The sequence below is a fragment of the Macaca thibetana genome, chromosome 12, assembly GCF_024542745.1.
Source record: "Macaca thibetana thibetana isolate TM-01 chromosome 12, ASM2454274v1, whole genome shotgun sequence".
In the NCBI taxonomy this organism is placed as follows: Eukaryota; Metazoa; Chordata; class Mammalia; order Primates; family Cercopithecidae; genus Macaca; species Macaca thibetana.
Genome location: NC_065589.1, coordinates 51,293,214 through 51,309,614, shown reverse-complemented (window position 1 = coordinate 51,309,614; position 16,401 = coordinate 51,293,214). Strand labels below are relative to the sequence as shown.

Here is a 16,401-nt window from a genome sequence, read left to right as displayed (position 1 = left end):
GCCCCAGCCCCACCAATTCTTGCTCACAGTCCCCATGCTTTTTGGCCTCATGCCTCATCACTACTGCTCCCCTGAGTGCTTCCAGATGCCCTCCACCAGGGGCTTCTCAGACTGAGAGCTTTAGACTGCTGCCTCCCTACCAATGCTACTCAGAACCACAACGTATTACATAAAACAGAGAAAAGCGGAGCTGCCCTGTGAGGTTAAGGGGCGGGAGCAGGGTAGATGTGAGGCTGTGGATCCAAACCCCAGTGCAGCTCCAGGGAAGCCCCATTTGAAAATAGCCGCGTAAGGCTAGTGATTAGAAACGCCAGCTCTAAAGCACAGGGAAGAAGAGGAGGATTGTAATCTGGAGAGGGTCAAGCTCTTCTAGGCAAGGCCAACCAGCTATTGTGATTAAAGTAAGTGTGTGTGTGTGTGTGTGTGTGTGTGTGTGTGAAGGGTGTGATATCGAACTGCTGGAGCTCCCCCTGCATTGCCAGAGCAGCTTTTTTTTTTTTTTTTTTTTTTTTTTTTTTAGATATGTCCTCCAGAACCTTAGGGCTCCTCAGGGCACAATTTGAAAATCACAGAATTGTCTAGTCTCTTTTAATCCTGATACTCTGCAGACTGTTATCATCCCCACACAACGAAAGGTGAATCTGAGGCCAAAGCCCCACAGGTAGGAAGTGGCTGAGTCAGGAATGCTCCTTCCAAAGACAACTTTATTATCCTTCAGTAGAGATGCATACGCTGCGGCAGCTTGAAGTAGGGAGGCTTCTGGAAACTGTGGGGATGAACCAAAAATGAATCCTTTCCCATGCTGGGGAAGCCCACTCTGGCACAGAAACAAAACAAATTATAGCTGTTGGGGAAACAGGCCAAACACGGCTGATTGAGCCAGAAGTGGGGTTATTGCTCATCTCCTGGGATCCCATTGCGTGTAGGTCTCTTGTCCTCCCCACACCGAGCTCCGGGTCTCCTCACTCGCATGCCAGCTGGGAGGCTCACAGGCTGCCAGGCGTCTGGTAGAAACACACCAGAGCAGCCGCAGCTTCAGGTCTTCCCTCCCTGCCTTGCCGTCCAGCCCCCCGGTGAAGGAGAGGGGGCTGGCCATGGGAGAGACCAGAAAACGAAGGGAAGAAACGGAAGCTGGTTGCCACAGAAAGCGATGGTTGGTGGGACTGGTGTCATATGTCAAGTTGGAGGAGCAAAGGCCAGTGGGGAGATGGCTGTGGCCTTTGTTGAAAGGTCTGCCTGGGAGCCAGGTTTCAATTTCTGGCTCTCTTTAGACAGGACCCGTTTCTCTAATAGCTCATTGAAAGGTGAGAGAAAAAGGAAAGAGCACACAAATGACCCCTTTAAAAATATGACAAAACCTAAAATGTCTTTGGAAATTTCAAGAAGTCCTCGAACAGAATCATAATTTCATTTTTATTTTTTCTTTCCCTGAGGAAATTCAGCATGGACCTGTCTCCCTCTTGTGGAATTAATTTTGCCTCTTGGTTGTACAGAGTTTACTAAAATAAAAGGAAAACTTATGGGGACTTCTTGTTACCTTATCTCTCCATTGTCTGTCTTTGTGCAAGAAAAGACAGCAGTATTGTAATTATCAAAGAAAAAACTTTACTTTTCTGAAATGAACAAGTATTTAGAAATAAACTTTTAATCTAACACTTTATAGTACCAAAATTCTGCCTGTAAAATCTAGTGCTTAAAGATTTAGTTTTACTTAATTCTTCAACATTAGACAGAATATCCTCGCCATTTTATGGTTTAGTGTCGACAAAAAGAGTCAAATTCTGTAAAATATTTGAAGACATTTATTCTGAGTCAAATATGAGTGACCATGGCCCATGACAGCCCTCAGGAGGTCCTGAGAACATGTGCCCAAGGTTGTCGGGGTGCAGCTTGGGTTTCATACATTTTCTGGGAGGCAAGAGACCAATCAAACACATTTAAGAAATACATTGGTTTGGTCCGAAAAGGTGGAATAACTCAAAGGTGGTGGGGGTTGGCGGGGGGCGGGGGGGGTCCAGTTAATAGGTAGATTTTAAAATTTTCTGGTTGACAATTGGTTGAGCTTATCTAGACCTGGGATCAATAGAAAGGAAATGTCTGGGTTGTAATAAGAGGTTGTGGAGATCAAAGTTTTATCATGCAGATGAAGCCTCCAGGCAGCCGGCTTCAGAGAGAATGAATTGTAAATGCTTTTAATTTTTTTGAGACAGAGTCTTCCTCTGTCACCCAGGCTGGAGTGCAGTGGCCCGATCTGGGCTCACCACAACCTCTTCCTCCCCGGTTCAAGTGATTCTCCTGCCTCAGCCTCCCGAGTAGCTGGGACTACGGGAGAAAGCCACCATGCCCAGCTAATTTTTTTTTTTTTTTTTTGTATTTTTAGTAGAGGCAGGGTTTCACTATGTTAGCCAGGCTGGTCTTGAGCGTCTGACGTTGTGCTCTGCCTACCTCAGCCTCCCAAAGTGCTGGGATGACAGGTGTGAGCCACCGTGCCTGGCCTGTAAATGCTTCTTACCAGACTTAAGGTCTGAGTTGATGTTGATGCCGGTGAGCTATAATGAATGCTGTCCAGCCCCCACTTCCTGTCCTGGCCTGAACCAGTCTCTCAGGTTAAAATTTAAGACCACCCTGGCCGAGAAGGAAGTCCATTCAGATGGTTGGGGGGGCGGGGGGCTTATAATTTTATTTTTGGTTTACATAAGGAAGGTAAAAGAAGGGCCATGACAAAACTAAATTTATTTTTCTTCAGCCAAACTCCAAAGTTCTTTGCAGAATTGTTAGCAACAATGATACAAGACCACAACAGCTTGTTACAGAAGGTAGCTAGTCGGGCATCAGCAGGGCAGGATGGGGCATCTCTACTCATCAGGAATGTCAGGTGATCATTGGATGATGTTCAGGCAGTTGTAACACTACCTCTCTAATATAATAATTGGTTGCAGCCAGCGCTGCAGGGAGAGGCAGTTTCCCTGTACATAAAAACCCCTGAAACTGGTAATGGGCAGCTTTCGGCAATTGGGCACTGGTCTCGAGCATGCACGTTAAGAAGCAAAATGGTGGAGTACCACCTTCCCGGCTTTCCACTGGAAAAGGGAGGAAAGCCTCCGGTGAGCATGCATACAACTCCAGTAAACACGCCACGTGCTCACCTCCTAGGCGCCCCTCGCATGTGGGCAGCTCACCTTAAGGGAAGAATCAAGGGAAAAGGGGCTCACAACGCCAGAAGTGAAATGCGTATGAAATCCTAGGTTCAAGGTTAAATGGGTCAGTTGACCTCCAAGTTGCCGCTTTGGTCTCTTCCAAGTGTACTTTCCTTTCTTCTCTAAAGCTTTTTAGTAAACTTCCGCTCCTGCTCTGAAACTTGCTTCAGTCTCTTTTTCTGCCTTGTGCCCCTCAGTTGAATTCTTTCTTCTGAGGAGTCAAGAATTGAGGTTGCTACAGACCCATAGGGATTTGCCACCCGTAACGCGGATAACTTCCAGCAGTAACAAGCTGATATTTATTATCATTTGCTTTTCGCAAAGCGTTAGGCCAAACACTACACCTAAATTATTGATAAGGCTCTGGTGAGTGGAGGAACACCAGGGCTCTTGTCTCACATCGAATTAGATAAGACGATGCGGACACACGTGGAGCGGTTTTAAGGAGCGGAGAATTTAACAGGCAAGAAGGATTAAGAAGGAAGGGAGAAGGAAGAAGCGCCCCTGTACAGAGACAGAAGGAGGGGGACTCCAAAGCCAAGAGAGGGAACCGCACCTGCCACAGAAACCAGTCAGGTTTATGAAGAGGCTGGAGGAGGCGATGTTTGATTTGCGTAGGGCTCAGGGGGTTGGTTTGACAAGGCATGTCATTCACGTAGCCCGTGAAAAAAATGGCCCTCCTACCCTAGCCTTCTAATATGCAAATGCAGGGCACCACGATGTTCTACATATGTGGGGATATGTGGGGGCAGCCATGTTGGCAGGCACATGTGGGGCAAGGGCAAGAAGGCTGCAGGAGTCACCATGTTGGGTGGACCCAATTTCTAACGGCTGGCATTTGCTTATGGAAGGTTGCCAGCCTGGCCATGTTGGGTGGACCCCTTCTAAGGGCCAGCATTTGTATATCAAAGGTTGCTGGCCTGGCTGTAAGAGCTGGGGCTTTACAAGAGACTTTTCCGAAGATGCTTCAAAAAATGAAAACTTTCCAAGGACCCCTTTTCCTCTCTATTTGCCTAAAATAATTTCTTAATAACTCCTACAACATTATCTTACTTTTTGCAATAAAATTACTAGTCTAATTTTACTAGGAAACTGAGGCTTAAAGAGGTTAAGCAACTTGCTTGAGGTCACATAAGCAATTGCTGAGGTTTAAGTTGGATTAATATCAATGATCCTAAATGGAGACTTAGGAACAAAGAATAACAGAAGCACATATTAAATTGCTCTCTCAAATTCTGGCCTTCAGGAGATGAGCTGAGAGAGACGTAAATAATCCATAGGGTTTTTTTTTCCCCCTTCTGTGATATTTTGAAAAATAATCAGCCTGTATGTGGCGTGGCTTGTATTTCATAATTATTTGCAAGGTTAAATTAAACATTTAAATAGAATACTTTGGATAACACAGAGAAATTACTCATGCTACAAGACGGGCGTTGGGACTCCCCTGTTAGGAGGTGTGGAAAATGCCTCTTGTCAGGATTGTTCCATTACTGCTTCTAACCACACCCATTCCATTGGGTGCCGGTTGCTAGTAAGACAGATATTACAAACCAGCATGATCAGGACATGACAAAGCCACATTGCTGATCCTAAAACCCCTGGGGCTAGACAACAAGAAAGGATAGGGTAACAGAGGCACGTATGAAACAAGTCCGTCTTTTAAATACTTACTATGGTGTCTTTGTCAATTTCCTATAAAATGTCTTTCTGTTATCTTTGAACCAAATTTAGGTCCACATACAAGACAGAATAAAAAGATGCTGTTAGTGACCTTCATCGGACTATGGAACCTTGACTGCTTTGGTGATTCTTTTTCCCATAAATTTGGCTGTGAGTCAAAGGGAGCCATTCCTGGGACATCACCAGCTCGTCTTCTCTGTAGCACTCTTCCTCTTCTGGGGACTGTTTGGTACAATGGAGAAGAAAACACAGGGTCCAGTTGTTGATTTTTCTGAGCCAAAATAGCTGTTATTAATTGCCAGGAAGGCAACGTAAACAGAGCAATTCCAGGTGGTGAAAGAGGCATCTTTAAGCATGTAGATGAAAATGACAGCCTGGGCCAGGCGCGGTGGCTCGCACCTGTAAGCCCAGCACTTTGGGAGGCTGGGGTGGGTGGATCACTTGAGGTCAGGAGTTTGAGACCAGCCTGGCCAACTTGATGAAATCTCATCTCTACTAAAAGTACAAAAAAATTAGCCGGGCGAGGTGGCGACATGTGCCTATAATCCCAGCTACTCGGGAGGCTGAGGCAGAAGAATTGCTTGAACCTGGGAGACGGAGGTTGCACTGAACTGAGATGGCACCACTGCACTCCAACCTGGGCAATAGAGTGAGACTCCATCTCAAAAAAGAAAAAAAATGAAATTAAAAAAAAAAAAAGAAAATGGCATATCTGAGATAGAAGTTCACATCGATTCAGTATAAATATTGTGTTAAAGGGGTTTAGTTTTAGTCAATAGGCTTGAACACAATACATCAGGAGGATGCTTTTGGCACAAGAAACAAAAAATCCAAACTCACCTGGTTTAATAAGAAGGGCAATTTATTTTTCCTAAGAAAAAATAAGTGCTCAGGTAGCTCAGTTGTTTAATTCAGAGGTGAAAGGATGTCATGAAGGATTCCATTTTTTTTTTCTGTGTGTTCACTCTGCCATCTCATCTTGGCAGTGTCATCTCCTCGCTTCCCATACTCATAGACACAAGACAGCTGGCACAGCACCAGGTGTTGTGTGCAGACATGAAAACTTCTAGAAGAAGAAGGGAGTCTCTCTTGTTTGAGCTTTTTTTTTCCTTTCAAGAGTAAAGAAACCACTTTTTAACCCCCACCCCCAACCCCGAGCAAATATTTGCTCATAGCCTATTGGTCAGAACTGGATCACATGCACATGCTTAAAATGTGCCAGCAAGGAAAATTGCACCACCACAATTGGCTTAGACCAATCAAGATTGATCCCTGAATCACATGGGAGGAGAGTAGTCTCAGGAATAAAATAAGACCTCTGACATTATTTTTAAAAAGGAGCAGAGTAGGGGATGGCCATTGTGTTGGCAATCAAAAGTACCTGTTTTATGGTTTGGGATATGTGAGTACATGTACATATGTTTTCTTTTTTGAAAGGTCCTTTCTTTTGGGGATTCTATTTATAATCTAGACCCCTTCTCAACAATTTGTAATGTAACTTGGCAGAAATAACCACCCGCAACACCTATAGGAACTTTGAATGAAACACCTCTTAGTTTAAAAAAAAAAAAAAAGAAAAGAAAAGAAACAAACCTCGTAAGAGTACAACTTTCTTGGCATTAGGAAATTATAAAGAATAAACAGTGTTTATTACTGACACTTTACATTCAAACAATGGGCCTTCCCTAAGCAACTTTGCCAGCAGTCTCCAGACCAAAAAAGAGAAGAAAGCCCATTACATCTTTATTCCAAAATACGTGCGTTAAATAATGTTCTCTAACTATACAAGCAATTTTATGTAATCCAAAAAATGAATATTTATCACACTACGTATGTGTGCATGTATGCATGTGTGTGTGTGTGGAGAGAGAGAGGGAGGGAGAAGGGGGCAGAGGAAGTGGGGGAGAGGACAAAGTGGGGGAAGAAGATGGTATATTGTTTAGGAAAAGTGCTTAATAAGTCTCTAATATAGAGACAATGAGGCTCCAGGGAACATTTAGAAGGAAACAGCAGAGACAGTGAAATTGCCTTCCACGTGAAATGAATGAGTGTAGCTTTGGGAAGAGAAGAGAAGGGAGGAAAGAGAGACAATGAGAGGAGAGGCGAGCAGAGCAGCCAGCCAGAAAGCTATTGCCTGAATTCAATACGAGAGATTCCTACAGTAGGGCAGGTAGAGAACTTTTACAAACAATTTCATTTGAACTTGTGTTCCTGATATGTGATCTTCTTGGATACCCCAACTCTGTGTTGTCTTGCCTCATGCCCTAAGGTTTCACGAGTTTTGGGAAAATAAAAATGGCTGAATTCCACGCCTGCGTCAAGGTGGAAGAAGGGGGTCGAGAAGTGCCATGGATGATGACGTTTTCATGAGGTCAAGTTTAATAGAAGAAACCTGGTACCACAAGTGACAGTGACAAAGTACATCCCAGGATGCACAGGAATTTTGGAGACGACCTCAAGCTCCCCATGAAATTTGGAAAGGTGTGAAAACAATTGTATTTAAATCTTAAAGGCAGGAGGCATCAGCTGACACCTGGGTTGCATTGATACAATTAAAAATAAATACCTTGTCACTGCGCAGCTTTATGTACTTCCCCCCACATATCATAAGCATTTTCATGTTTTTAAAAATATATTCTGTCTAAATCTGAATTCTTAAAAACTGTACTATGATTTATATCCTATTCCGATTCAAAGACATAAAATGAAATTTTATAGGCCTGCTACTTTGGATGATAATGGAAGATATTTGTGCAGTTGTTATAAATTCATTTGGGTAGGTTTGGACAAATATTTAATTTTTATTGTGTACCTATAAATAACTAAATGCTGAAATAGCCAATGAGTTGTCCTCTTAAATTTTAAGTAGTAAAATTGCATAAAATGTGCCAAAACCTCAAAATAAATGTAATGTGCTGAGTTTAAATGATGTAGACAATTAAAACAGATTCGTGTGGTTGTTTTCCTTCTTTAAAATTGATTTTCCTCTTACTCCTGCATTATTCTTCAACTCTTGGATGTAAGGGTGAAGACACAGACTGAGTCTTCCTTGTGCCATGAGGCTAGTTTATTTCTTTGTTTATTTTAGTTTTTTATTTAAAACAGTTTTTATGGGTACACAGTGGGTGTATACATTTATGGATATGAGAGATTTTGATACAAGCATACAATGTGTAATAATCATGTAATAATCACATCAGGGTCAATGGGGTATCTAGCTTCTTTGTTTTTTCAAAACTGAGTATGGATGGATTTTCCTGGCACATAAAAACTCTTCATTTGTTTTTAAGACAAAATACTGATCATGAATATCAGCTGTTAATACAAGCAGATGCATGGACCTGTGATACCAGGTGTGAAAGCATCAAGCAGAGCACTTGGGTAGTGGAAGTAGAGATTTTTTCTTTTCATTTATTTTCATGTTCTAACTGTTCTATAATTTCAGTTATAAGACAAAATTTAAATTTTAAGGGCCCTCTTATGAAAGACTTTGCTATAATCCTATAAATAAATCAGTGTTCCTGACCTTTGACCTTTTCAACCCACTAAAAAATGCTAAGGTTGTTTAATATTTTGTATGTGTGAGATGACACTGATGAGCTTTTGCTGGAAGCCCTCTCCCTCACCCCATCTTCTGTGTCAGTCCTGTTAATGATGTGACTTGATGTGCTGTTATCGTAACCCTGGGGAGAAAGCGCAGCTGGGCACTTCTTTCTCAGGAACAAGAGCGGCCTTCCCTAACGGCTGTAAGAAGATGTAGAGTCATCTAAGAGAAGTGTGGAGATAAAGAAACATCCTCCCTTACTCTAAACAACAATGGGTGCCTGTACGGGTGTGGGCAGCATGTATGTGCAGTGTCTTTCACTAGGGAAAATTGTAATTAGAGCCACTGTTGCTCTGGGCGATAGTGAGCCATTATTGCCCTTTTCCCAAGCTTGCAGGTGGACAGAATTACGTTGCCTTAATAATGAGCCTCTTAAGTGCCAGCTGTCATATAGCATGGCAGTCCTATATGCTAACAAAGCCTTCATTAAATGGTTTGCTCCCAATCATTTGCCTGCTCTTTTTGCCTTTCTAGCAACTGACAACTTGGCCCCTCCACCCCTGCCTCCAGACCTTCCGTGGACACGCTTAATCACTGCAAGAGCAGCCTGTGCCGTGCTTGGTGAGATGGTAATTTTTTTAATCCTACGTGTCTTCATATTATTTTTTGCCTTATTTCAAAAGTTTTTAAACGAGGTTGGTAGCTTACATTCTGAGCTATCATTCATTCCATGGCAAAATAATAATTGCTAATTTTCTTCTTCAGAGAACCAGAGCTTTATCAGGAATAACATTATGCAAATGACTATGCAAATGCCAACCAGAAGAGTACAGTATCTGGAAAAAAAGTTCAGATAAAACCTTCAGAACACATCCAAAGTTGGCTGGAAAAAAGAACTGAACATTTTAAACTATAAGGTCACCATGGTAGCAAAGGGAATTTATTACTAATAAGAATTTTGCAAGAAAGCTCTGCACTTAAAATAAAAGAGGTAGGGCATGCATTCATATTTATTCTAGCTTAATTTATTTATGACATTATGGTTGTCTTTGCCAACTGTTAAGTCCCCTTGGGGTGGGACTCTTCATCCTTTATGTGGTGTCTAATGGTTCAAAACGCTTCGTGTTCAACCTTTTGAGGCTTAAAAAAATAATCCTCTATTTTTTCTACTTTCTATATATTTTCTTATCATTAATATTTTTAACTTTCTCATGCTAAATCTTATTGGAAGAAAGTTCATGGAAATACTACAGAGAAAAATGCTCAATTTTTTCAAAACATAACTTTTAAGGTATTAGTAAAGAAATTGTGTCTTTTGGGGAGACTGAGGCGGGCAGATCACGAGGTCAGGAGTTCGAGACCAGCCTGACCAACATGGTGAAACCCTGTCTCTACTAAAAATACAAAAATTAGCTGGGCGTGGTGGCAGGTGCCTGTAATCCCAGCTACTTGGAAGGCTAAGGCAGGAAAATTGTTTGAACCCCGGAGGCGGAGGTTGCAGTGAGCTGAGATCGCACCATCGCACCCTAGCCTGGGTGACAGGGCGAGACTCACACACACACACACACACACAAAAAAAAAAAAAAAAAGAAAAAAGAAATTGTGTCTTTAAAAACTATACATTATTCCTCAGGACACACCCTTTGAAACACCTGGAAAGAAGCCTGGTTTCAGCATAAAAGGAATTCCAACACTGTTTATTTCACCTGTGTGATGTATGCATCTACTTAATGACCAAATAAAGGAAAAGTTATTATTTAGTAAGCTTTGTGGTAATAAACTGGAGGTTTTAATTTTATTCTATCTTTTTAAAAGACCAACTATTTAAATTTAAGAGAAGAGTGTTTGAAAGGCCTTCGATTTAAAATTTACCTAAGTAAAATGTATACCCAAATTTGACCAATATGATAGCCAGAGGAAAACAAAACCCAAAGGCTGGCCAGGTGTGGTGGCTTATGCCTATAATTCCAGCACTTTGGGAGGCTGAGGTGGGCAGATCACCTGAGGTCAGGAGTTTGAGACCAGCCTGGCCAACATGGTGAAACCCCATCTCCTCTAAAAATACAAAAATAGCCTGGCGTGGTGGTGCACGTCTGTAGTCCCAGCTACTCGGGAGGCTGAGGCAGGAGAATCGCTTGAACCCGGGAGGTGGAGGTTGCAGTGAGCCGAGACTGCGCCACTGCACTACAGCCTGGATGAGCGAGACTTCATCTCAAAAAAAAAAAAAAAAGAAAAAGAAAAAAAGAAAAAAATCCCCAAACAAACAAACAAACAAACACAAAACCCAAAGGCCCCACTTGCCCTGGCCTGAAATTCCCAACATAAAGTCCCTTTCTCTGATGCAAACCTTCTGTCAGAAGGTGTGGACACACTGGACTAGAGTCAATCAAGCTGGGCTGCCCACATCTGAATCATGGGGTGCTTACTGAAAAACGCAGATGCTTGGGCCCACCCAGCTCTGCTGAGTCAGGACCACTATGTCTGTGTGGCCTGAGATTTGCATTTTCAGCAGAGTCAGCACTCTAAAGTGCTATATTATACCATGAAAAATTAGGAAGGGCTAATTTATGAGTTCCCTTATAGAGACCCCTTCAGGAAGGAGACAAAGAAGAGTTTTATAATGGGAGGGTGGGGGTAGTGGCAGCGGGAGATGGGCCTCGGGGAGAGTTCAGAGATGGAAAGGGGATCAAACATGGGAAGGATAGAAGGTGGAAGCTCTTGAAGAAAACTTCAGTGACTTAACTCCTTTGTCCAAGGCTAGACAGCCACAGAAGCTTCTGGGGTGATAGAGCTCTGTACCTTGCATCCCCAGGCTTTGGTGTCTCATGACCCTGAACAGAACCCCAGCTGCTACCCACGTTAATTAACAACTCTGAACCTCAGCTTCCCATCTGAACTGGGTATAAAGCAGAGCTTTGATGAGGATTAAAAGTAACTGAACCAGGAAGGTAATTTAACATGATGGTTAAGGGTGTGGTTTTGGAGGTGGGCTTCCAGGCTTCATGTCCCAGCTCCAGCATTTACTACTTGCGTGACCTTGGCAGGTTATTTAAACTGTCTGCACCTCAGTTTCCTCATCTATTTACTGGTGCTAAAAAATTAATATATAGCCTTTAGGGTAGTTGGGGGGAGTAGGCATTAAATGAGAAAATACATGTTACAAATCTGTGACAGTACCTAGCATATAATGAGCAACTCAATAAATGTTACCACCTCTCATCATTATTTCATATATCAAGCAGCTGGCACCTGGTGGGAATTTAATAAATGATAGCTATTATTAGTAGAAATAATCACTCCTGGCTTCAAGACAGGCCAAAACCCTCTTTATTGCCAAAACCCTATGACACAATCCTGGCTGAGTCCCCATGCCTTGTTCGTAGTCTGTCATGACAATGCCATTGAGGTTATTTGGGATAACATGTGGCCAGGAGAGTTATTGTGCAGTGGTATACGCACATATAATTGAGCAGAGAGGTTTCTGAATGTTTTATGAAGGTGTGTGGGTGGAGGGGTCAATTGCCCTGGGGAAGCTGCAGGAGCCTCTCTCCCTCCTTCTGCTTGGAGAACCTGGTAGCTGTGACAACAGCAACAGCAGAGAGATGGATCTTTCGGAAAGTAATGGACACACTAGAAAAATATTTGGAAATCCATGACCTGTACTCATTTGATTCAAAGCCTATCACATTCCCTCAGGAATCTGTTGTTGTTATTTGCCTGTTCACCACAGCAAAGATTACTTCTTTTTCAAGACTTGAAACAATGATCATATATGTATATTTTTCCCGATGGGCACTGTGTTTTAATCCCTCTGTTCTTAAAATTTACCAATTTGTATTTGCTGCCCAGTTCTTTATCCTTTGTTGCCACATAAATCCTGCAATCTTGGTAGAAAAATAAAGAATGCAGGAGAGCAGTTTGACCTTTGCTCCTTGCTGGGCATTGGTGTCATTTATAGTTATTAGGGTGGGGACAGAACGGAACTCATTGATGGCTGAGCGGATGGGGAGAGAACGGGGAATGGGGAAGTGGGCAAAGGAAAGAGAGAGGGAGGAGAGCACAGATTACCACAAGAATCTCATGTTGTGCTTTCACTTTGGGCAAATATGACACTACTAGTCCTTTGTGGGAGCTTGAAAAGGCACATAGGGGAAAGAAGTCTCTGGAATAAACAGTATGACCTTGGCTGCCATGGCTCTACTAATTTGGTTTTGCAGAACTGAAATAAATGGATGCTAGTGAATTTGCATCAATTCCATTTAAGGCTTTAAAAAGACATATGGATAACATTATTGGCTAGAAACCCTTAAGAAAACTAAGGTAAATTCTTCTCATGGCTCAAGCTAAGTCTTATAGCGGTTAAAAATTGAAAGCCTTAGGCTGAAAAGCTGAAGGTCTCTATGTTACCATTGCTAAACCATTGGTTTACTGGGTAGTAGGGCTGGGGATCAATCTAAAAACCTGTCAAGCATGGTTTTTTTAAAAAGTAAAACAGATAGGTCAGGTGCGGTGGCTCATGCCTACAATCCCAGCACTTTGGGAGGCTGAGGCAGTTGGATCAATCGAGGTTGGGAGTTCAAGACCAGCCTGGCCAACATGGTGAAACCCTGTCTGTCCTAAAAATACAAAAATTAACCAGGCATGGTGGTGTGCGCCTGTAATCCCAGCTACTAGGGAGGCTGAGGCAGGAGAATTGCTTGAATCCAGGCAGTGGAGGTTGCAGTAGCCGAGATCACACCACTGCACACCAGCCTGGGTGACAGAGTGAGACTCCATCTAAAAATAAAATAAAAATAAATAAATAAGTAAAACAGACAACTTGCTTGTTCTCATAGAATACATGACAACCGTAAGCAAACGAAATTCACAGCATAAACCACAAAAATTTGAATTAACAAAAAATGTAGTAAGAGAGGAAATAAGAAGATTTGTTGTCAATGTAAATATTTTAAAAACAGTGATTCTTCAGATCAGGCTAAAATTAATGTCACTATTAAAGTTTCAGACAACTTTGTAATTTGGGCTAAGAAACATTTATTGAGCACCTACTCTGTGCTGGATACTGTGCTATACCATGGGTATATAGTGATAAACAAGGAGACTGATGCTGGCTTCAATGTAAGGACCTTACACTCTACTGGGAAAGATTAAAAAACCAACAAACAACAAAGATGCAAATGCAGGACCCATAATGCAAGAGTACAGGCACTTAATAGGTGTCACTTTGGGGGCCCTCTACTGATAGCTACAGATAGTGTAAGCTATTTTTGAAGAATTAATGATCAGAGAGATCTCCTAACCACATGTTATCCCAGATAACCTCAATGGCACTGTTATGTCTTGAAGACAGCGTTTGAGTTGGACCTTAAAGGAAGCTTAAAACTTCAACAAAGATGTGGAGGGCAAGTTCTTCTCAAATGAGGCACAGCAGTGGTGGATACCTCCACTCAGCTGGGCTGCAGAGTGTGTGTATGAGAGAAGTGAGATGTCAGCTGGTGTTACATTGAGCGGTTTGGACTTCATGGAGAAATACTGAGCCATCAATATTTTTGAACAGGAAGGTGACATGATCAAAGAGATCATTTAGGAATCAATCTGGTGCAGTTGGGCAGAAGGATTGTCAGGAAGCGGGTATGGAGGCTGGAGATCAAACAAAAGGGTGAAGTCAGAGGCTCAGTGGGAATGATCCAGTCCAAATAGGATATAATCCATTGAAACAGAAATGAAAGAAACTGTCAGTAGTCAAGTTTTATGGTTTAGAAACTAAGATGTTAATAAAAAAGTATTTGATTACCAGCTCGACAGTATCTAGGTAGCTTTGCTACATTCTGAGGCTACAAACTGCTTGCTCCAATCAACTCAGTAAAAATAACTGCATCTCTAATATTTTTATTGTTCAACTAGATCCTCTGTGACAGCATCTAAGGGCAGCATAAAGCAAAACCTAAAAATACATGCATACCATTTAGTCTGTTTTATGAACATTTTTGTATTTTTGTGTGTGTGTGTGTGTTCGGTAATTTCTGGGTGAGGAGCTTAGGTAGAATAAATCAGTTTGAAAATGGCAATGTTAGCCTCACCAAGGTTGGCTTTTTAAGAAGATTATGAACCATTATTTGGGAGGTTATTCTATTTTTTTTCCTGAAGTACAACTTCTTATTCCCGAGGAAAAATATTAAACTTTCTGATAATGAACTATGTGACAGATGAGACTTACAGCAAGCTGTTCTGCAGTTCCTGCCACAGGAGAGCGCTGTTACCTGTGAACAGTCTGACAGGCTACAGGAAGAACTTGGCTTAAGTCTCCCAAAGAAAGAAAGAAAGAGAAATTGGAAAATGAAGTTTGAGATACTGGCTTTAACTTGTGATAATAATAGGTATTAATAGGTATTCCAAATAGAAAAGAAAACTTGGAATTTTGAGAGGTGTGGAACGGAGAGTTTAAGCATATGATACAGGCTACTTCAATATATATCATTCCTTATTCATTGATGCTGTTGTTCCCCTCTTTTCTCTACAAAGAGTTACAAACGAGAAAAATCAAAGAACTGACAACCAGGGCTGAGCCACTTGGTCATATTCCATTGTGCGAGCATATGCTCCATATAATATTTATGAAGGATATTTGTAATTGGTAGGAAAATGATCTAGGGTGTTGCTCTGAATTAGAAAGTGCATGTAATTAGGGATCTATTTCCCTGAGCAATTATCATTTTACAGGTAAAGGTCTGGTCTGTAATCTGAGGTCATTAACTCTTAAATACAATGCTGCTAAAGAAGTCTTCAGAGTTTTCACTCTCAAAGAGACTGTCTTGAATCCTTCAATTTAAATATGGCTTTCCTCCCATTGTGCTCTTTTTTTTTCTTTTTTGTGTGTCAGACGTACTCTCTTTTTTAGAAAAGAATTATCTATTACTCATACTATTTGCTTAACTCTCTCTTCTCCAGTTAGTTGATAAGTTTCATGAGGCTCTATATCTAGCCATCTAGCTCTGACCTCCTCTCTGAGCTTCATTTTTCTTTTCTTTTCTTTTCTTTTTTTTTTGAGACAGAGTTTTGTTCTTGTTGCCCAGGCTGGAATGCAATGGCGCAATCTTGGCTCACCGCAACCTCCCCCTCCCGGGTTCAACGATTCTCCTGCCTCAGCCTCCCAGTAGCTGGGATTACAGGGGCCTGCCACCACACCCGGCTAATTTTGTATTTTTAGTAGAGACGGGGTTTCTCCATATTGGTCAGGCTGGTCTGGAACTCCCGACCTCAGGTGATCCACCTGCCTTGGCCTCCCAAAGTGCTGGAATTACAGACGTGAGCCACCATGTCCAGCCTGAGCTTCATATTTCTACATCCAGCTGCCAACTTAACTTTTCTACTTGGATATTTAATAATCACCTCAAATTTATCATGGCCCAAACAACTCCTCACCCCAAGCAAACGTGCCTCTCCCGCAGACTTCTTGGCTGAAAACCCAGGAGCCATCACTGACTCTGCTCTGTCCTTCACACACTATGGCCAGTGCATCAAGAAAGAAGTCCCTGTCATTCCAACCTTCAAATATGCGCGGAGTCTACCTGCTTCCCATCATTTCCACTGCTACAATCCTAGTCCAACCACCATGTTATCTCTGCCATTGCCTTTGCACCTGCCTCCTTGGCAGAGGTATACTTTGAAAGGGGAATCAGTTCAAACCATTTCCCTGCTTAAAAAACTCCAGTGGCTTCCTATCACAGTCAGAGTAAATTCTAAGCCCCTTACCCGGTCTGCCAAGACCCTGTGGTATCTGACAGCCATCTGTCACTTTCTCCTTTATTCACTTCAGTGGGTCAGTTGTAATAGCCTTCTTTTAGATTCTTAGAGAAGCACAGAGCCTTTGCAAGCCTCTTCGTAGAACTTTCTCCAGATCTAGTCTGTCTTATTTGCCATAGTATCTCGAGTACCAGAAAGAGCAGCTAGAATGTGGGGGACACCAGGCCGGGCGCGGTG

The 16,401-nt window shown here is 42.2% G+C and overlaps 1 long non-coding RNA gene across 1 annotated transcript; it reads left to right on the top strand.

Annotated features, from left to right (window-relative positions):
* The first annotated feature begins 284 nt into the window (after window positions 1–284).
* LOC126932025 (uncharacterized) lies at window positions 285–9,401 on the top strand. Its single transcript, XR_007718087.1, has 4 exons — window positions 285–401; window positions 7,147–7,358; window positions 8,956–9,050; window positions 9,187–9,401. It is a non-coding gene; the product is annotated as an uncharacterized LOC126932025 (long non-coding RNA).
* Window positions 9,402–16,401: the final 7,000 nt, after the last annotated feature.